The sequence below is a fragment of the Globicephala melas genome, chromosome 7, assembly GCF_963455315.2.
Source record: "Globicephala melas chromosome 7, mGloMel1.2, whole genome shotgun sequence".
Classification (NCBI taxonomy): domain Eukaryota; kingdom Metazoa; phylum Chordata; class Mammalia; order Artiodactyla; family Delphinidae; genus Globicephala; species Globicephala melas.
The window spans coordinates 108,509,407-108,522,206 of record NC_083320.1 but is presented as its reverse complement, the minus strand read 5'-3'; the positions used below and the strand labels follow the sequence as shown (position 1 = coordinate 108,522,206).

The following is a 12,800-nucleotide window of genomic DNA, read 5'->3' as shown; positions in this document are numbered from 1 at the left end:
CCAACCCCCTGCGCCGGGGGCTGGTCCTGACCCCGGGCCGGGCGCTGTCACCTCCAGACGAGCGCTGCCGAGGGCCTTCGGGGGTACACAGGCTGCGCCCCCCGGCGCTCTGGGTGCCCTTTGCCGTCCGCGTCCTCCGTCTCCTTTCACCCCCGGCGGGGTGCAGGAGAGGGCGCAGCTGTCCCTTCACCCCCACCCCCCCACCGCCGCCGCTTTGTATCTTCGCGGCACCTCTGCAGAGGAGCGGCGGCCCCCGCTCTTCTCCGGGCGCGAGGTCCAGGCTCATCCCGCCTTGGAGGCCGAGGGCCAGAGGCTGGGAGGCGAGGTGGCGCCCCTAGCCCTCCGGGACCACTTGAGCCCTGCGGGCGGGGCCGGCGCTGGGGCGAGGGGGGTCTGCCCCTTGTCCCCAGGGTCGCTTAGTTCCGGGAATCCCGAGGCTGCCCCTCCGCTCGCGGGTGCTTGCGCGCCGACTCCAGGCCTCCGAGCGCTTCCTGCGCTCGCCGTTCCCTCCTCTCCACCCGCCGCTCCACCTTCTGTCCCCGTGGGCCGAGGGAGGGGTCAGGTTTCCCTTCCCGAGAGGTGCCTGCGGCCTGGAAGCTCCGGCCCGGCTCCCGGGGAGCAGAGAGTTGCGCACCCCTCGAGAGGTGCCCTCGCCGGAGCAGGGGCTTCGTGTTTCCGGCCGCGGGGGGAGAGGGTGGCGGCTCTGGCTTTGGGAGCCCGCGGCCGGGGTGGGGAGCCGGCCCGGAGGAGGGGCGGCAAGCCGCCGGGGCTGTGGAGGGCCCCGCAGGAAACCCGACCCCTCGGCGCGGAGAGCCACTGTTTGCAGCCGGGGCTTCCCGTGGCCCTCGGACTGTGCAGGAAACGCGGGATTGGGCGGCAGGGGTCCGCGCCCGCCCGGCTTGCTATCCCTAGCCGCCTCTGGTTTATTGAATTGGATCACGCCAGCTGCTGACGCCACTTCCCCTGCCGACTCCAACTCTGAAATCTGAGATTGCAGAATCAGTGCTGCTGCCAGGGTGGCCCCCCAGTGCTCCCCTGGCCGGGTCTGTCCCCTCTGCCGCCCGATCCCGGAGACCGGCTGGCCTTCCCCCGCCAGGCTTCTGGCTGTTTATAAACAATGACTTTTGCAGCCGAGACCTGCGGGCTCCCTAAGGATGCAGCCACGTGACAGTGGGGGTGGGGGTCGGGGTGAGAGCGGCGGCGGCCTCTGGAGCTTCCCCCGCGCTTCCCTCCGAGTCCTGCAGCTCATCCTTGCGGTCCCGGGCTAAGGAGGTAGGTGGGTGGCGTAGAGGGAAGGGCCCTCAGCCAGACTCCAGATCTGGCCTGTCCCAGCTGTCCTCCTCCCCTCCCCAGGGCGGGACGAGGGATTAGAGTACCACAGATAGCTGGCTGGGGGCTGGGAAGGCTTCAGTCGCCCAGGTTGGGGGGAGGGGAGGGGCAGATGCCTCTGCCCTTGCTCCCCTCCCACGGCTGGGTAATCCATTTAGGTGCCTGGAGCCGGCAGCTCTGGGTCTAAGCCTGCTTCCTGCCCCCGAGGGGCTGAGGAAGATGAATGGGAAGCCTCGGGAAGGCAGAGGCAGTTTCCCTGCCCCCAATCCAGTGACGCCTTAGTCTTCCCCGGCTCCTCTTTGCTTTTGCTGTGTCCCCGTTGCCCTACTTGCCTTGTTTCTGCAGCAGCATCTTTCAGTAATTTCAGGGGCAGTGGGCATGGGCTGTATCCCCTCCGTGTACATGGCGAGAGGTCATCATTGACCCCACTGAGCGCCCCCCCCCCTTAGCCTCTGTTCTGTGGCCGTGGGCAGTTGGCGGACAGCTGGTCAGCTGTGGATGCTGGCCTTGGCCAAGGGCTGGCCCTGCCCGAGCCTGGGCCTCATGGGACTGGAGTTGCTTAGCGTTCTTGCTGTTCTCTGCCCCGTGGGCTCTGGTTGGGAGGTCTTCCCCAGCGGAAGCCAGAGGGGCACCACGGGCGTCCTGGCCGAGTCTGGGGAAGTAGCCTCCCCTGTCGGCCCAGCTGCAGCCCCCTCCCAGGAAGCCCGATGACTTGACCCACACCAGTCTCTCTCCTCTGCCCTCCGGAGGCTCAGAGTCTGCGATGCCACCTCGGTGCCGCTGACCTGGCTATCTCCTCGGCATCTTCAGGTGGCCCTCAGGACCGTGTCTAACTCGCAGTGGCAGTGGTCTCATAGGCACCCAGCCCCACCCTGCCTTGGTCAAATCTATGAGTAAAGGGGCAATTCCAGTGGTCCTGTTGCCACGGCAGGGTATTTCCTGAGCAGGGACAAGCAGGCGCTTGGGTGGAGGGCCTAGATTGTATCTGCATAGGAGGAAGGGCCCCCATCTCTCCTCTTCTTTTCCGCACCCTCCATTCCCCCCCGTGTCTTCTCTGCCCAGTCGTCCACCAGGATTCAGAGGGGGACGGTGAGGTGTGGGACAGCTTGCCCGCTGGTGCCCTGGAGCCAGCTCTCCTGTCCCCCAGCTCAGTGACTCCCCGCTGGACCCTGGCATTGCCCACTGACCCGGCAGCATCACCACCGGTCTGGGTGCTCCCTGGGGCTTGGGCAGATCCGTGTGGGCACCCAGCATTCACCTGGCCCCAGCAGGTGCAGAGTGACTGTTACGAAAAAACAAGGGCGTTTGGGGGCTTGGCTTGGGAGCCCTGACGCAGGCTCTGGGTGAGCTGATTTGTCCCGTGTGTGCTCCTTGGCCTTCCCTCATTCAGCGAATCCCGCCTGCGCCTGGACCTGTGTTGTGTGCCTGAGCCTGGGCTGAGCCCGGGGTGCTGCGGGGAGCAGGGTGTATGTGGCTCTGGCCGGCGTGGAGCTTACTGTAGTAAGGTCCTGAGGCCTCTGGAGGAGGAGGGTGTGAGAGGGTGTGAGACCACAGCGGAGGGCTCCCCGGGGTCCGCCAGCCAAGCATGGCACGGTCACCGCTCACCTCCCAGTCCCCAGCTGCCCCCAGGGTGCTCGGGTGCAGAGCATGTGCCTGGAGTTCGGACCCAGGTACCATGAGGTCATCTTCCCGTCGCGTTTGGCTTGTCGGATCCTCTATAAATGACTCTGTCCATTTTTGGGCCTCGGTAGGTGGCTGAGCAGAGCCAAGTTGGGGTGGAGCCTGGGTCAGATGACAGAGAAGATTAGGGCTGGTGGGATGGGTCCCAGGGGTGATGGGAAGGTTGGGGAGAAGGGACAGGTGAGGTGGGGGTATGCTCTGGCCTGCTTGCCCCGAGGTCCACTGCCCAGTGGTCCTCACGGGGCATGCATGAGAGAGGCCGGCCTGTGCTGGTGGAGCCGGGCCCACGGAGGGCGCAGGGGAGGAGGCTCTGCCCACTGTCTGCCCCACCCCCCACCCCCGCCGCCACCCCGCCACTGGCCCGGCGCTGCTGGGAGTGGGGAGGCCTGGCCCCGAGGGGCAGGGCCTGGGGCTGTCCGAGCACGGAATAGCGCTGGCGTGTCACAGCAGATGCTCCCTAGAGGGAAGGTGCAGTGGCAGTTATCTATGGGACCCCGACACATGGCCATGATGGGGCCACGCTCATCTGGGTGGTCAAGGCCTCCCGTGCCGTAGCCACGGAGGCCTCCTCAGTAGGAGCCAGGCCTTTGCAACCGGTTCTTATGCTCACGGTGGCCTTGAGAGTAGCCACGCCACACAGAGGGCAGGGGGCAGGGAGCCCGCCGGGTCTGCTGGACGGCCTCTGAGGCCCCGGGCCCTGGTCAGCAGTGGCTCTCCTCGGCCCCAACTTTCCACTGTCCTCCCCATCGGGGTGTCTGTCTCGCCCCTGAGTGTCCTCTCTCTCGTCCCCTCCCATGTTGGCTTTGCCTCCATCACTCTGTACCTCCCTGCGCTGTGTCTCTTTCCTCTGAGCTTACACAAGTGTTTCTGCACCTCTCCAGGCTCGGATCAGCTGCTCCCTGAACCCGAGTTATTTATGTAGATGGTTCATCTTGCCGGCACTGGAGAGAAGGCTCCTGAGCTAGGCGGCATCTCTGGGTGGGGTGTTTCTGGGGGCTCGGTGGACGTTTAGCTGAGGCCTGTGGGTGTGGGGAGGTTGCAAGCGTGACCTCCAGACTTCCCGGGCCCCGGCGGGCCGGGGTGGGCTGGGCCTCACCCCACTCCATCGAGCCTGCTGGCTCGTGGCAGGGCCCAAAGCAGGCTGTTTCGCCCAGGTCGGCTCACTGGGCTGTCTGGGGCCTGGGGAAGGTGTTCCCCGGGGGCGGGGGGAACAGCTGTGGGTCAGGGTGCCTGTGGAGTGGGGGAGTGAGCCGCTGGTCACCCAGGGAAGGGGTGGGGTGTGTCGGGAGCGGAGAGGGGTGCCTGGGCCGTCGATTTGGGTTGGATGTGATCAAGTCTTGAATGCCGGTTGGATCTGTGGATCCTGTGGACTCTCAGAGAGGCTGAGGCCTCGACTCTTCACCCTCCTTCTTCCGCAGATGACCTCGCTGTGTCCCCTTCTCACCTTCGCTCTCTGGCATTGCCCAGGCCCTTGCGCCTGGATGAGGCGATCTCTGCCCAGCTCGCCCCTCACCAAGTTGTGCTTCTGTCCCCCCCTTTCTGCCTTAGCCCGGCCTTGCCTGGGCTTTTGCCATGAGGTTCTAGAATCCCTGGGTCCTACCCAGGGGCATGTCAGAGACAGACCCCGGGCATGGGCTCGGCAGGCAGCAGGTGGGGATCCTGGGTTCCCCTGACCAGCCGGGACCTTGGGCAGATGGCAGGACCCTCCTGAGCCCAGTTTCTTCATTTGTGAAGTGGGAGTAATACTGGTTCCCCTTCACACGCCCGTTGTGGAGAGTAGGGCCTTGGACAGTTGCCCATCACACAGCAAGTGCTCAGTGGGCAGAGCCGCACGATGACCCAGAGACCTCCGTCCCTGCCAGGCCCTTGTCCCAGCCCTTCTCCCTGGAGTGTCCATTACAGGCCTCTGCAGACAGCTAATCCCTGCTGAGCCCTTGAAGGATCAGGGTTTGTAATGTTGTCCCAGCCCAGGGTGATATGTGTGCGTGTGTGCGTGCGTGCGTGTGTGTGTGTGTGTGTGTGTGTGTGTGTCTGTGTGTGTGTGTGCAGGGGAGCGGCGTGTGGCGGGGGAGGGAATTGCACAGTTCCGGGGTTGGGGCGGGAACTGGACTCATATGCACGTAAGTCCGGTGGCCCTGGGTAAGTGTTCCCCCCTCTCTGGGCTTCACTCTGGCCATCTGTAAAGTGATCACGGGGTTTGCTTCTTCATTTACTTGAAAAACACACTGTGTGCTGGGCACCATCTTGGTTCTGCAGGGCTGAGCAAAACCAAGCTGCTGCCTGCCTGATGTCTCGTTGGGGGAGACACTCAGGAAACGAAAAGTCTGGTGGCAGGTAGATACAAGAGCAGGGCAGGTTTTCCTCCGTGGAATGTGATGGCTCAGATCAGCCCTTCCTGAGCATTCCAGGGCCGGGCGCTCACATGGTGCAAGGGATTGGTTTGGGCAGAGGCTGAGCGGAAGGTTCTGGCTCCAGGTGAGAGGGCCTCTGGGGGATGATGCCTTCCTGTTTGATGTCACCCTGCTATGTGGTTTTCTAAAGCTCCTTTTTTTTTTGCGTGGCATGTGGGATCTTAGCTCCCTGACCAGGGATTGAACCTGTGCCCCCTGCATTGGAAGCATGGAGTCTTAACCACTGGACCGCCAGGGAAGTCACTAAAACTCCTTTTTTGGCAAGTCTCCTTTTGGGATTAAAAATGCAAAGAAAAGGACACCAGAGCTGAAGGCACTGACAGTGCAGGCCAGGGCTTCTTTGTGGGCAGGGGCTCTCACCCAGGATGTAATAGGAGGTGGGAGGGGCCAATAAAAGAGGAGGAGGGAGACACCAAAGATGGCCCATCCCGGGGAGGACCACTTAAAAGATTTTCACTGAAGCAGCAACTCAGGGTGGTGGCAGCCACTCTCTAGGGAGCTGGGTTTGAATCCCTTCCCACACGTTACTACCTTTGGGCAGGTCACATTGACCTCTCTGAGCCTCAGTTTCCTCAGCGGAAGTCAGTGGTGAGAGCCACGGAGAACGCTGTGTGGATTAAATGGACACAAGTGAAGGGCAGGGCTGGTGGTTGTTGTACCGGGGATGGGGCATGCCTCGTGGGACCTGGCTGGCATCTGGGGCTCCTGGGGCCTCCCCAAAGAGGCTGCCACCTCCCAAAGAGGCCACATGGTTCTGGACCGGGCAGCGAAGCTGGCTTAGTGCTAAGGGCTGGCAGGGGTCAGGGCTGGGGAATTGAGAAGAGAAAGGCAGGTCTTCCTGTCCCAAGGGAAGCCTTTGTCAAATATTAGCTTAAAAATAACCTGGTTTGGGGGCTTCCCTGGTGGCGCAGTGGTTGAGAGTCTGCCTGCCGATGCAGGGGACGTGGGTTCGTGTCCTGGTCCGGGAAGATCCCACATGCTGTGGAGCGGCTGGGCCCGTGAGCCATGGCTGCTGAGCCTGTGGGTCCGGAGCCTGTGTTCCGCAATGGGAGAGGCCACAACAGTGAGAGGCCCGTGTACCACAAACAAACAAACAAAAAACCTGGTTTGTTGCACACCTGCTGAGTGCCAGGTGCTTGGTGAAAATTCTCATCCACACTGCAAGCAGGGGAGGTCATTATGATACCCATTCAGCAGATGAAGAAACTGAGGCTCAGAGCAGTGGTGTGACTTGCCCATGGGCTGTCCTGGTCCACTGTCCGGGGTGCTACCTCTTCCTTGGTGAGTAGGCCCTCAGGCCAGGGGGAAGGCCCAGATCATGCAAATAAGATGCGGATCTCTATCCAGGAGGGAAGGCCTGTCTCGGGGGGCGGGGTGTCATTTGACAGATTTTCGTCCCAAGATGTTCCCCACCATTAAATTAGATCTGGGGCTGCTTGTCTGCCCCTGGGTCCCCACGTGGGGTCTAAGCTTATACTTTGGGATGTGGCCTTTCTGTTTTGGGGGTGTTTGGTGGGCCCTGGGGTGAGGGGACAGCCTGGGGTTTCCTGAGGCAAGTCTAGGGACAGGAGTTCATACCTGCAAGTGAGGACAAATGAGGTGATGTGTGTGTGTTTTCCCAAATATGAAAGCTGCATCCGCTTTACTCAATATGAAGGAACACCCTTTATCCTGAGATTGTATCTACTTTTGTTCATATTGTTGCAACAGTGTTCCTTTTATGAAATGATGGTAATTCTGGTGGTTTCTTAATGTTTTGGGGGAGGAAATAGTCATAATGCTGACCGCACCCCCCCTTCCCGCAAAACACACACACACACACGCAGGCACGCCCACACACACACACATACACACTGGCGGAAAAAACACACACGCGCGCGCGCGCGCGCACACACACACACACACACACAGGGAAGATTTTCCTGGTGTGGAATCTAAAAGTCTGGGGCCCAGTGCCCTGGGGCAGTTTGCTGCCCACCCTGTGGACGGGCCGCCTGGAGCCGGGGTGTTGTTGGCTGCTCTCCTGGGTCCAGGCTTGAAGCAGGCCCGTGGTGGCCTGGGGCAAGCCCCCTAGAATATCTGCTCCACAAGAGTGGGTCCTGCCTGCTGCAGTAGCGGTGGTGCCCCCAGCTCTGCACACAGTAGGTGCTCAGTGCTTCCTTGTTGACGGGATGCTTGGATTCTTCAGGCAGGTAGAGGCAGGCTGATGGCTGGCAGAGGTCCGGGAGGCCCTGGGTTCAGGGTGTAGGGTGGGAGGGGGAAGGGCGATGTGGCTGCTGGATTTCAGGCCCCCCGAGAGCACAGGAGGCATCAGAGCCCAGGTCTTGGGGTCAGGTGCAGGGGGCGCATCCGGCCCTGGCACAGGCCATTCCGAGGGACCCCTGGGCATTGCTGCTTAGAACCTTCTCCGGCGGTAAAATGTCTCGGGGCTGTGATGGTGCTACCCTGAGCCTGGGGCTGCAGTGCTTGGGCCCAGACACTCGAGTTCTCAGGAGTGGGCTGGGGCCCTGCTGGGGAGCCCTCCTTGGCTTCGGGCCGAATGCCAAAGAAGGGTTGGCCTGGGCCGTCTGCAGGGGTCCTCCTCTGACCTGAGAAAGCGTTGAGGTGATCGGGGTGCCGGGGATCCCTGACCTGGGGGTCTGTGTGATTTGCTAGACCTGAGACTCGCTGCTGCCCTCAGACCCACTGGGGCTTGCTGTGGACTGGGCCTCTTCCCTCTGCCTCCTGGACCTCACCTTCAGCCCCAGTCCCTGACCCCAGGTCCCAGTGCCACGGCAGAGGGGGTGGGGTTGGGGCCACAGCGCTGGTGGACGGTGGGTTTGGAGCCTCGGGGTGGGCAGCCTTGGGTGCTGAGACCTGTCCATGGTGCCCCTGGGAGTGGACATTTGTGCCCTGTCCCCCCCCATGCTGTGCCTGGGGTGACCGGCTGGGTCTCTGCTGCTGTCCCTGCTCTGTGGACAGGGGGCGAGCTTGCAGACGTCTCTGCCTCTGCAGTGCAAGGGCCGCAGTAAGGCGGGGGCTGAGCCCCAGGGGCTGGGAGTGAGTGGGCGGCAGCCAGCAGCAGCCACCGCAGTGCTGGGGGGAGGGACTTGTCGCTGTTGTCACTGCCAGTGGAGCTGGGGCTCTCGGGCCCTCAGAGGCCCTGCAAGCCCCCACCCCCATCCTGGAGCCCCCAGGGCACCTTTGTAGGGACATCAGAGCTGGCTCCTCGCTTTAGATGCCTGGACTTCTGGCGCTGAATTAGCTCTTCTTCCCCTTGTCATTCTCTCCTTCGTGGCCTGCCCATTGTGGGCCAGAGGGCTGAGGTCTGAGGGCTGAGGGCACTGGGAGGAGAAGAGCTGGCCCCTGCCCTCCAGGAGCTCCCAGCCCCATACCCAGTGCTCATCACAGCACTGGGGGGAGGTGAGGGGAAGGACACTGGGGTCCTGAGGAGCCTCCCATCAGGCCTGAGCAGTCAGGGAAGACTGCTTGGAGGAAGTGGCATCTCCTCTTGAGGGAGTGACCTGGGTTAGGTTAGAATCCAGCTGTGCCCAGGAAGGTACGGGGGGGTCTGGGGCAGGGCTGCCATCCTGGAGTCCACTCCATCAGGGCTGGGGTCACAGCCTTCCTGGAAAGGCTGCTGTACGTCCTGTACCTCCTCCCAGTATGTGCCAACCTGCTTCTCTCTGCTTTGAGGCCACAAGGTGACACTGCGGAGGGGATGACACTGCCAAGCCTGTCGAGCTGGACAGCTGGGAGGGGTCAGTGGGCCAGCTCACCCCTGTTCAAGGCACCCCAGTGTGCTCCGCCCTTTGAGGCCAGACCAGATGGCCAAGTGGGGGGTCCCCTAGGTCTTGGATCAGAGCCGGGGAGGGTCCTCAGAGGACGAGGGGTCATGCCAGCTGGTGGGAACGCTGGCTCGGAGTGCAGACTGCAGGGCGAGGAGTGCACGGCCGTAAGGTAGCATTGTGTGCATGAGTCTCAGGGCCAGTGGCTGGCTGGTGAGGGGTCCAGGGCTCCACCCAGGCCTCTGCTTGAGGAGCTTTGCAGGGGCCGTGGGGCTGGAAGGCGGCTGGGGTGACGGGAGCGCCTTGCCAGCCCTTTTTCCGACAGCTGCTGCTACTTTCTTTGGACCTTTTGGTCACCTCGGCCTCTCCCCAGGACTGCGACCAACATGCTGGAGCCCTGGCGAGCCGGGTCCCGTCGCTGGGCACTGAGGACAGATCTGGCCCAGGGAAAGCTGGCCTGAGGGGTCTCCCTGCTGCTCCCACCCCAGCCGCATGTGGCCGCCCCTACTTCTCTGCTCCGAGACGGCATCACCTCTCTCAAGTCGTGTCCTCCAGCCTGTCAATAACTATCTCGGGGCCAGATGTGGGTGATGGAGTGGGTGAGGGTGCTGAACTGGGCCCAGGATCCCTGGCAGGTGGGCAAGAGTCAAAGAGAGATTGAACAAGGGAAGGGGAGGAAGGAGGTTGGGGTGAGTGCGGGAGAAAAACAGACCTGGACAGAGAGAAGGGAGCATGACCCCAGTGACCACCCACCTGCCCTGGGGTCCTGGGCAAGTCACGCCCTCTCTGAGCCCCTATTTCCTCCTCTGTAAACGGGACTGGGAGTTCCTGCCCACGGGCTTGTGGAGAGGGTCCAGGAGGAAGGAACATGATCAGTGCCCAGTGCCTGGTGGTGGTGGAGGAAGTGATGCCATCAGTGCCTGGCGGGGAGGACGCACAGGTTCTGTTCCAGGGAGCATCTTGGGGAACCCCTGGGAACCCGCAAGTAGGGACCATTCTGGCTTTTGTGTTCTGATGACCGGATTCTTGAAATTGAACTGCAGTGCATTTTTGTTTCCTTTCTTTCCTGCATAGGCTGAAAACACTAAATCGGGAGGGGTGGTGTTGCCTCCCCCAGGAGGGAAGCCAGAGCCCCGCTGAGCTGGAGCTTGATTGAATGGGTGGGGGGAGGGCAAACAGTTCCAGGTGGGCTGGGTTGAGGGGCCTAATGAGGGGAGGGACCTGGGGACATAGGTGAGGGGTCTCCCATCATTCATTCATTCGTTCATTCGAGGAACCCAATGCACAGCAGAGAGAGCTGGGGCTTGAGAGATGTGGGTTGAACCCTGGCTCAGCCACCGAGCCTCAGTTGCCCACCCAGGACCTGGGAAGCATGAGATGCCCCTCCCAGTGAGGGAAGGTGAACTCCAGGACTCCTGTAAGTGATAATGGTGGAGCTGAGTTCTGCTGGGTCCCGCTGGGTCTGGATGATTCTGGAGGGGAGGTCAGGGTTAGCATCTCCGTGGCATTTTGTGGTTTATTGAGAACCCTCCCACTTGCTGTTTTTCATTTGTTCCTCTCAGTGACCTATGAGGTCGGCGGGACTGCATTATGGTTCCACTTGGCAGATGAGAACACTGGAGCTCAGGGAAGCCCTGGGATTTCCTCCCTCCCAGTCTTGGACTTGGCCCCAGGTTGGCCTTTCCTGGGAGCTGCCACCGCCATCCCTGAGCTGGGAGAGGGTGGTTGGAGGATGCTTGGAAGAGATTCTTGTAGTGCAAATGTGAATGCTGAAATGTTTTCCATTAATAATCAGTGGGTGGGGGGCTTCCCTGGTGGCGCAGTGGTTGAGAGTCTGCCTGCTGATGCAGGGGACACGGGTTCGTGCCCTGGTCCGGGAAGATCCCACGTGTCGCGGAGCGCCTGGGCCTGTGAGCCATGGCCGCTGGGCCTGCGCGTCCGGAGCTTGTGCTCCACAACGGGAGAGGCCACAACAGTGAGAGGCCCACGTACTGCAAAAAAAAAAAAAAAAAAAAAAATCAGTGGGTGGGGGCTACTTTCGTGGGGCGAACACCTGGGGAGCGTTATGTGTGTGTGTGTGTGTGTGTGTGTGTGTGTGTGGTGTGTATGGGGGAGGGGGGCTGGCCTGCTAGAGGAGAAGGTGACCCTGCAGAGCCACCTTGGGACTTTCCACATGGCCCCTGGGATCCCCCATGACTCTACCAGGCAGGTGGGGGAACCTGGCTTCATGCAGGAATCACGGGACTCCAGAGGGTCAGGGTCGGATGTGGAAGGAACTGTCCTGACTTGACTCCCAGGGGCAGCCTCAGGTAGAGAGAGACCTGGGTGCAGATTGAAAACAGAGTTGGGGAGGGAGGGGAATCCCACGGCGGGGGAGGGGAGGGGAGACTTGAAGAGGAGTTAATGGCCAGAAATACAAGTGGAGTTGATCTAAACGGAGAAATAGAATCCACAATTAATTGGGTGCATTTGCTGAAGCTGGGACAGGATGAAAATATGTTGTTTGAAATATAAACTAAGCCAGGAGCTAGTTTATAAGTTGTGTGTGTGTTTGTGTGTGTGTCCCTGCCACCCAGGCCTCCTGGTGGAGGGGACCATGGGCCTGGCAGGGGCCACAGCCAAGGGGGGTCCTGGGCCCTTCCTGTGGGTCTGGTGGACCAGGTGGGGGCCATCCTGGTACTGCACTGAGGAAGCTGAGGCGTGGGTGCAGGGCTGCAGGGCCGCCTGGGAGAGCTGAGTCAGCACCCTGGGAAACCCATGGTCAGCAGCAGGACAGAACCTGATTCCTGCGTCCCAGCTTTGAGTCAGTGCACCGTCGGGTCACGCTGTCCCACTGTGTGCGCTGTTGGTGGAGGTGAGAGACCAGGAGAGGCCACACCCACATCCTGCAGCCCGGATCCGAGCTCCTGCCCCCTCCCCTCCACTGGGGACTTGGGCCAGTTACTCTCGCCTTCTTATTTCGATTTGCTCCTCCATACAATGGGATGACCGTCCTCCCTGCTAGACCCGAGTCTTCAGTGGTGGAGGCTGGTCCCGCTGTGAATGTGTGATCCTGACACCCTCACACAGTAGGCACTTAACGCTGAGTTGGGCTGTGAGGCTCCCGTGCACCAGGGATGGAAAAGGCTTCTCGGAGCATCTTACATAGCGTGGCAGATGGAAGGCCCACGTTCAAATCCCAGCCCTGCTCCTCCCAAGCGCTTGACCTTGGGCAAGTTACCTGTCTCCTCTGAGCCTCAGTTTCCCCTCATGTGAGGATTTAACGGGGGAAGAGGTGTCTCCATTTCACAGCCGAGGACACTGAAGGTTGGGGTTCCAGCCCTCGGGTGGGGTAGGGGTACTGAGGCGCCTTGGCGGGCGTGGGGTGTTCAGCTGTGCCCATGCCCTCCGTGTGTGTCCAGCTGGGCCATCCTGCCCAAGTCCAGGCCAGCCTTGGCCCAGCAGTGGTGGAGCCCTCCAGGCTCAGCTTGGGATCCAGATGGTGAGGCCTCGTGGGAGGAAGGAAGGGGAACGTGTTGCCCAGAGAGGGCCCGGCAGGGGCCAGGTGACACCGTGGACCCCTTCCCACCACTTTTAGGCCTCCCCCGACCCCTATTCCGTCTCCCTGTAAGCA

The 12,800-nt window shown here is 61.7% G+C and overlaps 1 protein-coding gene across 9 annotated transcripts in view; it reads left to right on the top strand.

The window, feature by feature from the left end:
• BIN1 (bridging integrator 1) overlaps nt 1-12,800 on the top strand; it is a 55,303-nt gene that overhangs the window by 307 nt on the left and 42,196 nt on the right. The window contains exon 1 of one of the 9 annotated variants that reach the window (XM_060302574.1): nt 1,004-1,272. The exons of the other annotated variants lie outside the window; for them this stretch is intronic. The gene's annotated coding sequence lies outside the window, so the exon portion shown is untranslated. Of the gene's footprint in view, nt 1-1,003; nt 1,273-12,800 lie in introns of those variants that run through there. 9 annotated transcript variants of the gene reach the window in all.